The sequence below is a fragment of the Manduca sexta genome, chromosome 3, assembly GCF_014839805.1.
Source record: "Manduca sexta isolate Smith_Timp_Sample1 chromosome 3, JHU_Msex_v1.0, whole genome shotgun sequence".
NCBI classification, from domain to species: domain Eukaryota; kingdom Metazoa; phylum Arthropoda; class Insecta; order Lepidoptera; family Sphingidae; genus Manduca; species Manduca sexta.
Genome location: NC_051117.1, coordinates 9,433,059 through 9,446,793, shown reverse-complemented (window position 1 = coordinate 9,446,793; position 13,735 = coordinate 9,433,059). Strand labels below are relative to the sequence as shown.

Below are 13,735 nucleotides of genomic sequence, written 5' to 3'. Positions count from 1 at the left end.
GATGTAATAAATGCCAACACAGACACCGCTAACAATTTCACCCAAACATTTTATAGCGCACAATAAGGATAATAAAAAGCCACTTTCAAACCCTACCGAAGCCCTACATTGTACATTTGATTGGCTATAAACTAATATGTGGCTACAGCCGCCCATAATAGGGTTATTAACGGGGCCCACGCTCCCATTTCGTCGTACAATTACGTACCTGGACGGATTTTAATAGGAACTACTTTGGTGGCGAATTTGATTTTTAAAGGCCATTGTGTTGGACAAACGTCGTTTCGCTATTTTTATGTGGAGGATACATATTAGTCATATTTTTCCTATAATGCGTTACATATTTTCCATGCTGTGTATCATTCGCGTGATGGTTATGATTCCTTCTTAGCCAAATTTCTGCCATGGTAATCTCAACGGAGATCAGCCACGTAGGAGAAATTATAGTGCACGAGTGTGTGCGCAATACAAAAGCACTCTCTGTTCCTTCACTCTCATAGTCCGGTGAGACGGCAATCCGACATGACCGCAGAGAGATCGAAGGCCTTACGCGTTTAGATATTGGTTACTTATTCACCACTAGTATTTAATCACCAAAACTAAAAATCAAACGGCGAGGGTCATCTCTCATTAGTTGGCAATATTTAGACCGTACTCCACTTACTATAAGGACCTAAGGTGCAATATGGTCCTTGTCGTATACGCATTTTTTTGTGACGCGAAGATACATCGGATACGTAATATTACCGTATTATAGTCCAAAATCGACTGCGGAGGGTCATCTCTCGTCAGTCCACACTATCTGGACCATACTCAGCTTACCAAAGTGCCATTGGGTCATTGTCGTACACGGATTTTTTTAATAACGACAGAGACCACATCGGATACCTAATATTACCGTATTATAGTCCAAAATCGACTGGCGAGATCATTCTCAGCCTATTTGGACCGTGCTCCACTTATCATCATGTGCTGCCGTACACGGAATTTTTTTGAGACGAGAAACCACATCGGATAATTTGTTATAGTCTAAATTTATTAAACAAGAAACAATGTTGATATAACGCTACTTCCCTTACCGCCTCCACCTGGCCCCAACTTCCCTTCATTATTTCAATATTTAACGTTACTTGCAGAGTGGAGGCGTGATGTTCTCTCCACTGGGCCGGCTGCGGGTCGCGCAAGCTGTGCGGAAACAGGTAAACACTGCATACTGTTAGTAACTTTATTTACAAGTTTAATTTACTGTTTAATTTACGTTTGACTACTTCGCTGTGACGAAGGGTCTATATAACCCGGATCTTTCCAGCTTCCTTTTATGTAGAATCTATCATCAGAACGATTTGTAGACCGCATTCATGTATATTAGTATCAATGTTGTGTCCCTTATAGAAAAATTCACCTTACGCCACTCCTGCGCGGTAGTTATATTGTGCGTGTGCGGTACTACGCTGCTGGGAAGCCTAGGGTTGGAATCCCTGGGCTATATTGGCTATTATTGTGTCAACCCGGAGTCTGGAATTCGTGGCTGATATGGTGATAGACTCATTAGTATCTATGTTGTGTCGGGTTTCCTTACGGAAGAATTCGCCTTTCGGCACTCTTACGTGGTAGTTATATTGTGTGTGCGGTACTACGCTGCTCTGAGGCCTAGGGTTCGAATCCCTGGTCGGGCTATATTGGCTTTTTCTTCTGTGTTAATATGGTGAGAAACTCGTCCCGAATTATATTTGTGGATAGAACAAATGGTGAAAAGTGGGTGTTCTGATTGCATCTCTCCCTATCCCTTCTGGAGGAAAGATGTGAAGTATGTTTTACGTCTTTGGTTGGCGTTGATGATGATGATGATGTGCAAGTTTTCTTGCGATCTGTTTGAATCAACTTTGCTTAAGAATTCCAAGCCGATACTATTTAAAGAGGTTTAAGAAATAGAGTATATAGTAGAGATTAGAAACGCTTAGATGATTCGTCTTTTGGGTATTATGAACTCCGATAATTATATACTAGTTTTTCGTAAAACATACCCTCTAAGAAAAAGCATCAAAACAATCAGGGGTCAGACTTAAAATCTTTGATTGATTTTAAATGATTGTTTACCCCAATTAAATGGTAACATTTGATTCTTGTTGATGTTTTTTTTAGAATTTGTCACATGATCATCATCCACATGATTGAATTATGGAAGAGTTGCTAACATAGAAGGGAAAACAAGAATTAGTAAAATAGATACATTGTCTTGCCTTTAAAAGAAAGAAAATAGAAATTTGGTCTTTGTCAATCCTTTTCTTGACAATAACCTAAGATATTTTAATTTATTTCTATCTTTGTCTTAACTTTAAAAAAAAAAAATTGTGATTTGACTAATTCGTAATTCCAGATGAGTCAAATCCCAGTGCTGGGCACTGAAGCAGCTCCCCTGCAGGCGCCTTTGTGCTACCAGCTGTTGTGCGCGCCCCCTATAGCGCCGATGCCTGCGTGCGCGCCATGCGAACTGCCACCGCCCTATGCTGTTTATCCACTGCCGTTTGACAGTAAGTTTTAGATTTTAGAAAATGCAATTTGAACTTAAAATTAGAATACTTTATATTACTTTTACTACTTTTTTAACTCAAGGATACTCAGCATAGATCCATTGTCAACAAATCTCTGATCGATACTATTTCAACTGCACTGCACTTACGACGATATTGTTAAAATATTATATTCATTTACGAAGAATCGACTGCATACTGACTGTTATATCAACTGTCGTAAAAATCGAAACATAGCAAAAAATACTTTCAAACTAATTTATTACCTATTTTATAACTTAAAATAGGTAAATTTAATCACAAACTGCTTCCAGCGACTCCAGCGATCTACGGACCGCCAGCCCAATACGCATTGGTGCCGGCCCCGTTCAGCGCGCCGTGCTGCGAACCTGCGTGTTGCGCCCCCCTGGACAAGCAGCCGCGGGTCCCCCCACCCCCACTACACCCCGCCTTTATCTACTAAACCATACTCCCACTTGGACACATTAGATTTTTTTTAAGTCAAACCGAAAATGCTTGAAGTTAAGTCAGTACTTGACTATTGTATGTGCATTTGGTTTGCGGTACATTATAACCTGATTAAGTCAGTCCATGACTTATTGAATGCTCTATAACTGACATCATTTTGGTTGCACACCATATTAATAACTTAAATTGTAACCAAATAAAAAAACATTTTAATGTGTTCAAAATTTCACTTCTATTGGATATGTATTTATTTATAATTGTTAGAACATTTCAATGTAATTACTGAAGTCATCGATGATGCAAATGTTGAAATTGTTTTTGATATTTTACGAATTGTTACTATACGGGTACCCCAGTATCATAATAGTTCCAAAAATAGTTGTCTTAGATGTCACTATCATAACATAACTCCTACAATACTACAAAAGTTCACGTAATATTTGTATTAATCAACTTCCTGATAGTCGACAGTAATGTTAACTGATTGTCAGTTGAGGTCTCTAATCTACCAGCCATGAAGCTATGCAGTAATTTTATTACTCTTCTATAATTAGGTTAAAGTGTTATATCTCAAGATAAGTAGTTATATTCCAAAATTCCATTGGAATACTATAGTACGTGCCATTTTATATTAAATGTGTATTGATGGGGTACCCCATGTTTTGCTGTTACATAGTACAGTTAAGTTATAAAAGTACGAATGAGAAAACCTAAAACCTATCCATTTGGATCTTTTTACATTTTTGGCTATAAAAGACATTTATTTACTTTCACTATTTATGTAAGTTAGCGTGGGTTTTAAAAAGTCACAAAACTTCCACCACTAGTTTCTATGTCTTTATAAAACCTCTTCTTAGTATGCCATTATTCCTTAAATTTTAGTGTAATCATTTTCTCAAAACAAATTTGGAGTTTTATGTTTATAAACTCGCTGCGTGTTAAATTATGTGAAGTTAAATGTAAGTCACTAGAAAACACCCCATCAGTGAAGACGTCATTAAATAAAACTAGAAAATTACCGTTCAAACTCAGTTATTGATTTCCTAAATTTGGGGTAACAGATACAGAAAAAATAACCCCTATTCCGTTGTGAAAAAATATATAAAGAAAATGTTAAATATATGTTATTGTATTTTTCATATATCTTGTTGACTAATAAAAATTATGTTATTTATTATATATCACGCGTTCCTCTTCTAGTGATTTACAATGACTCAAGCTTGTTAAGAATTCCACATTTATTGCTCAAGTCTTCCAGTCATCACGCTCAATCCGTACCCATCTCCGATGCGAAGTGTTCAGTGTGAGTTTAAGTAGATGTAAGCTTCGGATCACCGTGGATTCGCGTGCTATTGATGTGGGTTTATCGAATTGTTTTGTAATTTATTTCTTTAAATTGGCTAATTATAATTGCTGATGACGAAGATTGGTGGTAAAATATCTTTTCTCATTGGCATTTTAATATTAACTCATTCATTTTATGTAATTTTAATATTACTGTCGAAATTTTTATCGTGTAAATCGTCACAGCTATTCCTCGAACAAAAATCTAAATAAAATAACTAGTGGAATGTTTTTACAACACAATTTGATACAATCCTTAATGAAGTGCTTTCAGGCACAACGAAAGTAGCAAAATAGTTGCTAGATAAAATGTTACCTCTCGGAAAAGACACATTTGTTACTGCTTGTTATCCTTTAAAAGGATTACGTTTGTTTAGTGTAAGAGTGTTTTTTTATTCCCTAAAATAGAACAGAGGATATGATATTTTTTGTATAATGTTTTAGTTTATAAATTGTTGCTGTTGTTGATTGAATCTGGGTCCAAGATGTGATACAGACAAATGTTACAAGATGCTTCTCTATTCAGTTGTCAGGGATCAGGCCTCACATTCGGGGTCTTTGTTGTGTTATCCGCTATGATCAAAGCAATAATTCGAGTGGACTTGTAGTTTCGTGATTGCAAATGTTAACAAATTCGTTTCTGTAAATATAGGACCAAATGTTGGCCAATAATAGCAATAGTTGGCGGTTAGTTGGACAAATCTCTATACGTAACGGTGTTGTAATGAATGTTAATCTTTTTATATCGTATTCTATAACTTCTGTGGACTCTACGTGTTTTATTGGGCGCGTGAATTTTTTCAATTCATTTCATATTTCTTATAGTTATTAATATTTTCACATGTACCCCATCATACTGATGGCTTACCCCAAAGAGATTTTAAATTAGTAAAAGGTGTCCTATAGCCGTTATACAGTTAAATACTTACTTTATTATAGTAACTCGCTTGCACAAGTACTAACAAAAGTATATATATTTTTTAAAGAGATTCAAATTATTGACTCATGGGTTCTTCCGAAAAATAGAATTATTTATTACAAAATTTAATTTCCAGAAACCACAGTGATTTGTAGGAGAATAGCCAAACCATATTTCAGATTATACAACGTCTGAATCCATGGTAGGTTTCCCTATTCAGGTCACAGGTTGGAAATAGGTGCCCAAAAATGTATTCATTGGTTCATTCATTGCCTTCGCCTTCAATAACACCTGACTATTGAAAATTTCACGCGCCCGACCAAATTGTGGTCTTTCTGCCTATAGACATAAGGCTTTGTCTCAATTATTATATATAAATTCATATACGACTAGTGTTATCGGAAAAGCTGTCAATTTGTCGTCTTGAATTTTTTACATCTACTTATATAGCTAGTGTAAAGCCTATGCTTTGTACTGTCTATTCCTTTCCCCATAGATCATTTTGAGAGATTTTCTAAAGGTTTTTGTAATATTTTGCCAAACTAAGTGGAGCTCTAGCTTTCCAAATAATCAAGCTGTATTTAAGAATCTATCGTGTATCACTGCTTAATTGTCGTTCGGGTAAATATGGGTCCAATGTGACCCTATAATTAACATTTAATTTATCATCATAAAAAAAAATATAGTATAGTTATCTATATCTCCATCTTTAAATTTCACTGAATATTATAAAACAAATGTCTTAAAAAAATTTAAAGATATTTTTAACGGATTTTTCAAAATTTGTTTTTCTATTTCCGCCATATTTACACGAACGACCGGCCCTCCAATATTACGTGGCCTAGTGACTTACTGCCTAACATATCGGATAACTAATCACTATGCTATAGTTTATTTTTTTTAATAACATTGCATGGGAACGACATAATTAACAAGATGTAGGAAAAGAAAAAAAGTTGAATAATCATATCAAATATTTTGGAGTTTAAATGAGGTTGAGATACATGTAGGTCTAAATAGACCCAGACGAAAAAATATGTTAAAATATTCAACCAATCACATTTAAATTAAATTTTAAAAAATCTTCATTATAAATACATAACTTCCAATATCCAAACATATGTAATTATGGATTATTTTGTCACCTATCCGTGATCTCCCGATGTTTCATCACAACTGCTTTGGTTTCAGAAATATCCGTAAACTACATATCACTGAAAAATAGTACATAACAGAATGGAAGATTAATTTTGTCGTTCCCATGTGACACTTTGTAAATAATCTTTCGCTAGAATATATTATGTTAGTACGTGGAAATTTGTAGACAATATTAAATATAATTAGTTTAGGTAATAATAACAATGGCTTGGCGTCTATATTTCTATGTGTCATGTCTGCTATGATAGAGCTAATTGTTATTGTATTGTTAGAATTTCAATCACTACATCTATTTTGTTCGTATTTCTTGCATGACTCCTCCCGATCGGTAGCACTGATCTTGCTTGACATATTCGGGTTTGGAAACAAAGGCTTTAGTAAAAATTTACTCATTTGTAAAATCTTTATTGTGTTTCTTGAGAAAGGATATATTATTTATGTACATCAGATATTAATTACGTATTACAAAAAAATATTATTAAGACAAATTTTAAAAGTATCGTGGGTCTAAATTGACCCGATATTTCCAAACTCGAATGTGTTAACTAAAATTTTTTTTTTTAATTCTGCTTCCACCACATTAAGCTTAAAGGGAGGAATATGCCGTAAACGATAGCATGCAGAGATTCCGTCTTCATATACACATCAATGTACAGGGACGTTGACAATACAGCTGTTTTTAAGATATAGTATTGTCCTTGAAGGATTAATGGATCGAGGTACGTCCAAATATTTCCGTTGCTAGTTTTAAGGGTCTCTGGTGGGATGGTGAGTTGGTATTTGGGACGAGAATAGTTCGAACTGGATTCTTTGATTCAAAATTATTAAATTAAAAAAAACTTATTGATTCAATTTCACGTCTCATTACTATGTAAGTACGGTTGAAATTTCGAAAACACAAATATTATTTCCTTGACTCTATAGTATGATTTTTACACGACTATAAGTATACGAATACATTACTACATTTTTTTTATTCAGTTCGAGCGAACGGAGGTATTACCGGCCCACCGCCTCGCCAAGTCGTACCATTTTTATAGCAATACCAAACATTATCAATATCAACAATTTCACCTATAACTTATATTATAAAGCTATACTTATTTTTAATCCTATGAGGCTCTTATATTTCAGCAAGAGTCTGAAATTTTAAACGTCAAGTATTAATCAAATTAAACTTATTTCTTAATGGTGTGTTGTGTAAATTTTCTTATATTTGTGTACAAGCTTGATATTTGATAAATCTAAAACCATTAAATGTCCAATATTGATGTTCTTTTAGTATTCTTTATAAATTTTTCGAATTGTATTGATATGTTTGGGTTTTGTTGTGGGGAAAAGAGTGGAGTATTTTTCGTCAATATTAAATAAATTTAATAACACACGGAGTCGAGTAATTGTTTTTTTTTTGTTGTGTGAAACATAGATTAAAAATATTGAAAATTAAATAAAGGTCACGACAGTAACGTAGTTAAATTGAAGTATTTTATTTAAAATCTTATTTAAACTTTGTCAAAGTAAAATGGTATTTACCAAAAATAAATTTAAAAATCACAAAAAAATACTTTTATACATAAGGGATTAATTTTAGATAACCTATTCCGGCGATCAAATAAATCTTATAATTCCATGTAACGAGTAAAATTGGTATAAGAATATAAAAATAAACTTTCAAATCCACTCAACCTCCGCAATAAAACCCAAACAGGATTTTGATAAAAAACTTTACAGACGTAGGCCGATATTGCGTTAAGTATAGTTTTGCTATCCCTTTTAGAAACGATCGCTGTAACTAATTCGTTGATACAAGTTTATAGCATTATTTATCATGTTGACTACTTGTAAGGGATCTGTTAGAGCTGCGCACAGTCAAGCTTACGGACAACAGTATTACTAGATAATTTAAGGTTCCGTTGTTTATGCTGGGCATAATTGGACTCGCCTTTCGTTAGGGGTCTATAAAGACCCAGTACGTTAATGGGTCATTTCAGACCCACCAGTAAAATAAACGTTTCAAACGCTTGCTCTTACTTCTAAATTATACTTCACAAAAACTAAAGTTTTAACTTCAATGTTAAATAAATTGTTTAGTCCAACTATGCCCAACAAAATGGCGGACTTCGTCGAAATGGCGGCAAGCTGTCAAAGCACAAACGTCACTTTAGCGAAGCAACGTCGAAAAGACGCCTATTTAGAGACGCTCTCGAAAATTATACGGCAAATTATAATCGTCGGTGGTTTTTTAAGATAAATCACGAATCAAGCTATCTCTGTCGTGTAGATGTGTGTCTAATGTTGTGCGGAACGTTTTGGGGTCTCACGCCGTGAATATAGATGGCGTTGTCATAAATAATTTGAGATAACCTATTTTCTAGTTATGACCGAAAGAAATCACTAAGAACTTTGTTATATTATTTTATACCATTGTTAATTACCTTATTTTAATAATAACTCCGAGAAGATTGTCTTCAAACGAAAATAATTCATATTTATATTCATACAAAGTTGAATCCGAGAAACAGTCACAGTTTTCCCGAGTTAGAAGCCTATAAGCTTCCCAGGATCTTAAACTATCTCCATACCAAAATTTATAAAAAACACACACAGACAGACAGAAAAGTGGACTTTGTTTTACAATATGTATAGATTTAAAGCATGTACAAAATATAAAGTGTATCATCAATTCGACCTCCAAAACGTTTCCCACAACACCCAATATAATATCTCTATTCTATGACTCTATGTGTTTTAGTGGATGTGATTCTATATATTATAATAAATAAATTAAAAATTAATTCTAAAAAAAATATACGCTACAGTGATCACTATCATTACGCACATAAGTAATAGTGAATATAAACGATTAATAATAATAAATACGAATTAATAATAGATAAATACACACCATTGTATCATCGAAAGTAATTGTTGTTTGTTATAGTGTATAGTTAATGTATGTGATATTGTTATAGGTTTAATGGATATTTGAAGCTAAAATATAATTCTACTACTCTTCCTTGTTGACTTGTGTGTTATAGATTATTAAGTATTATTAAGGATCGTATCGCTTCACATTAAGGTTCTTTTTCGGGATTCATGAACAGAAAACCGGTACAATGCTTCGAATAAGCGGTGACAGATTTTCTTTAAATATAACAGATTCTATAGCACTGTTTATATTTCATAGTATATGATATGTTAATATTTGATTATTATAAATCAACTGTTATTGTGAATTTATATTTCAGCACAAGATGAGAGCTACGAATGATTTAATGGTTTGCAGTTGAAGCCAATTGCATTATACTTAGGCGAACGCAAACTGCCGATTTTTGTCTGACACCGATTTTATACATACTATATTTACAACAACCGACTGCCTTGGTGGCGTAGTTGTAAGTGTACACGGTACAAGTACGACTGCCGCGCTGAGGTCCTGGGTTCGAATCCCGGGTCGGGCCAAAATAATTGTAACTGGGTTTTTCCATCTTAAAAATTACTCAGTCGCAGCTCGGAGTCAGGAAGTTGTTCGGTGTGATACCCCCGTGCCTCGGAAAGCACGTAAAGCCGTTGGTCCTGCGCCTGATCTCTCTCCGGTCATGTCGGATTGCCGTCTCACCGAACTATGAGAGTGAAGGAACAGAGAGTGCACCTGTGTATTGCGCACACACTTGGGCACTATAATATATCCTGCGTACCTGGCTGATCTCCGTTGAGATTGGCCGCCGTGGCCGAAATTCGGCTAGGAGGGATTCATTTACAACAATTATTTCAGCATTAGCTCATGTTGGACTTATCCTTCCATATATTGTGGTAGGATATATTTAATATCCGCTCGGATAGCGACTACCGAACACAAGGTGTTAAAACCCGCTAGTGGCCCACGTAAGTCGCGTTCCGGGATCAGCCTGTGTATATCCAGTCCCAACAGGCCGGTATAATTGTGTCGACTGCCGAAGGGTAATCATCTCTTGTCAGTCGACATTCTGTTGGACCCCACTCCACTTACCTTCAGGTGCAGTGGGGACACTTTGTCGCGCCAGTATAAAAATAAGTCACTGAGTTTATCATTCCAATTTAAGTCTATCTGCATTAAACATACTTTCTGTTTACGCTCGTAGTTTCGCATAGCAGTCAGTCAATATCATCTTGGAACATTGTTGGTTCATTTTAGAACATTTCCTATTAGCAAAAGTATTTTCAAAATCGGGTCAGTAGTTTCAAAGATCAATCAAAACCACACTATCCTTGTATTAGTGAGCTAATTTTAAATTCGGTCGTCTGCGTTCGCCGTAAGTCGTATTAAGCCAAGACAAAGATATTTTAAGGCATGTGCAATCAATAATAAATATTCGCAACATAATATAAAGTAATTTTTCATATGTATTTATAATTCTTGAGATAATCGGATGCCGCAAAATGGTTTCCGTGCAAATATATTGCCATACCTATCACAACAAATCCATGTTTACAAATTTCAAACGATCTGCTTACCCTTCTAAACATCACTATATGTCAACTTAGAAGTTGACTATGTATACCTAAATCAAATTAAACTTCCTCATATTTCGTAGATGTCATAAAGTCAGCCATGAACAGCGAAACTTCAGAAGTGCATCCCGCACATTAACTAAGTACAATAATAATAATAAAGCAATAACGAATAGTTAAATTATAAAGTATGATTATAATAAATTTAATTAATGTATTAATTTGGTGTTTTATTTATTACTATCCTGTACTTAGATCATTAAGATAAGACGCGCCATATTCAGTCTTATAAACTTGTTTTAGCGTTAAGAGGTAGTTAAGAATTGCTTAAATAGCTGTCAAAAACATCACTGGTTATTAGTTTGAATCTAATTAAGAGGCAAGATGGCGGCTTTTGACTTACAGCTGATCGAGTAAATTTGTGTTTTAACTAAGCATAGCTTTACGAATTTTTTATAAGTAAGACTGGATAATATGTTTATTGCCTAGAACAAAAAATAATGTCACTTTCAAAGTAACTGCTAAACAGAAAGTGCAACACACACCTTAGAGGTTGGCAATCCACTACAGTACGTTTCTACCGACATTTTTTACCACGAACGCATTTATGCTCCCTGGTGTCTCAGATGATCATGGGCAGCGGTGATCACTCACCATCAGGTGAACCGTATGCTCTTTTACCCCTTATACTTAACATAAAAAAACCGTTTTACCACACATAAATAAATCTAAAACAAACTTGTTTTACGCACACTAAAACAGCTTTTATGAATGCTCATGGCATTTGCTGTTATCCTTTAGCAAAAAGTAAAGTGCGTACAAGGCGTATCTTTTACATATTAATGCCTAAGAAAGAAAGAAGAACCGTCTTGTACTCGTTATAGCTAATGGTAAATAACACAATTTATTACTTATTAGTCACTAGGCAAACATGGACACACTTATAACTGGTCAAAGTACCTGATAATAATTATTATAAATTATAGGTTAGGTATTTATATACCAACAAACATTTAGCGAGTAGAGGTAAAATTAAAAAGGCAAAGCATAATGTAATTAAAACTGGCAGCTCAGATTTAAAGGTAAGAGGAGTTAATATTATATACCTATGTTTTATTACACTAGTCTCAAAGAACCGTGATCTTCACCATTGAGAGCGAATTGGCTCTTACCTAGCCAACCTACGAAACTCACTAGCTGCCTATGTGACTGAATGAAATCCGCCTAGCCAAATGTCAGTCCCGGCAGTCAATCTCAACATAAATTTGAATCCTGGTAGGTACGGAGGATTATAGTGCATAAGTGTGCGCAATACACAGCCGCATTCTCTGTTCCTTCACTCTCATAGTCCGGGAGACGGCAATCCAACATGACCGAAGAAAGGTCAGGCACAAGACCAATGGCTTTATGTGCTTTCCGAGGCACGGGGATATAACGCCGCCAACTTCTTGACTCCGTGCTGCGACTGTAATTTTTAAGATGGGAAAACCCCGTCACTAATATTCGATCCAAGTTTTGAACCCAGGAATTCAGCGTGATAGTTGTACTCATACCATATATGCATTACAACTACGCCACCAAGGCAGTATTGATAACTATCTACTCGAAGAAAGGAAGAAAGAAATTGTTGAATTTATAATAATAATAATAATAACAGCCCTGTATTATATACTTGCCCACTGCTGAGCACGGGCCTCCTCTACTACTGAGAGGGAACTGAATTTTTTGAATTTATGCCTTCTAAAAAAAGACTAAACTATGTCGAATGAAGTAAGAAATAATTTAAATAACTTTCTGATGTTTAAAATTTTTATATCTGTACAGCTAAGTTGCCTTAGATCCTGAATTGTTATCAGCCTTGTCATTTATAAGTAAATGATGAGACAGGTAATCCACTCGTTCAATGATAGTCATAGCCCAAAGTAGCAACACCGTCTACAGCAGGGATGGCGAACCAAAGGCACGCATGCCAGTGGTGACACGTGACTTAATAGTTCGCGCACGCGAGTAATATGCCAGTAATATACATTGTGTATGTATCTTGCTTTGGGCTTGACTTCGCTTAACATCAGGTGTAGTTAAGCCACTGCTGATAAAAAAAAACAAAATCATAGTTGGGTCATAAAAAAATCCGCTAAAACGGGGCGCTCACATAAATAAAACCAGTCCTGAACAACACCTTGCAGGCAATATTTTTTTTTAATAAAAATAATAAATGTTACCTTAACCATTAGTGGCTTAATTTAATTTAAAAAGAGTTATTTTTAATTTCCTATTTAGTTCAGAGTAGCTCTTTTATTTACTTGCAAATATTTTTTTATACGAGTGCACAATTCTCTCATGATCATGAAATAATGTTGTGATATGCTTCTATTACATCATGGGACGGAACACACATGGCGAAAAATGGGTGCCTTAGTTGCAAATATGCCTATCCGTTCGGGGACAAAGGCGTGATATGTGATATTATGTTTTGGAAGTTAATACTAGATGCCTACTATAAGATATAAGCGAAATGTACAATTCAGTCTACAAGTGATAATAACGCTCAATATTTTAACTAATCTCAGTAGTCTCTTTGACCTAATAACATCGTAAATTAGTCATTTATTAAGTTATCCTGGGTTCGAATGTTACTTCAGGAGACACTGGTTCGATTTCAAGCTCAGGACAACTTTTAGGCAACAATTTATATGAATTTTCATAACGGAATTCCCGATTTAGAATAATATTGAAAAGGATATTGGATAGAACTCCCGTGGCCCAAAGCGAACACAATCCATGCAAATAAAGTTTCCATTGTATTATATTACATAAAACACTG

At 34.8% G+C, this 13,735-nt stretch overlaps 1 long non-coding RNA gene across 1 annotated transcript; it reads left to right on the top strand.

Moving 5' to 3' along the window:
• The first annotated feature begins 1,133 nt into the window (after positions 1-1,133).
• Positions 1,134-9,436, top strand: LOC119189458. The gene is made up of 3 exons (XR_005112420.1): positions 1,134-1,199; positions 2,378-2,531; positions 2,846-9,436. It is a non-coding gene; the product is annotated as an uncharacterized LOC119189458 (long non-coding RNA).
• The last annotated feature ends 4,299 nt before the right edge of the window (positions 9,437-13,735 follow it).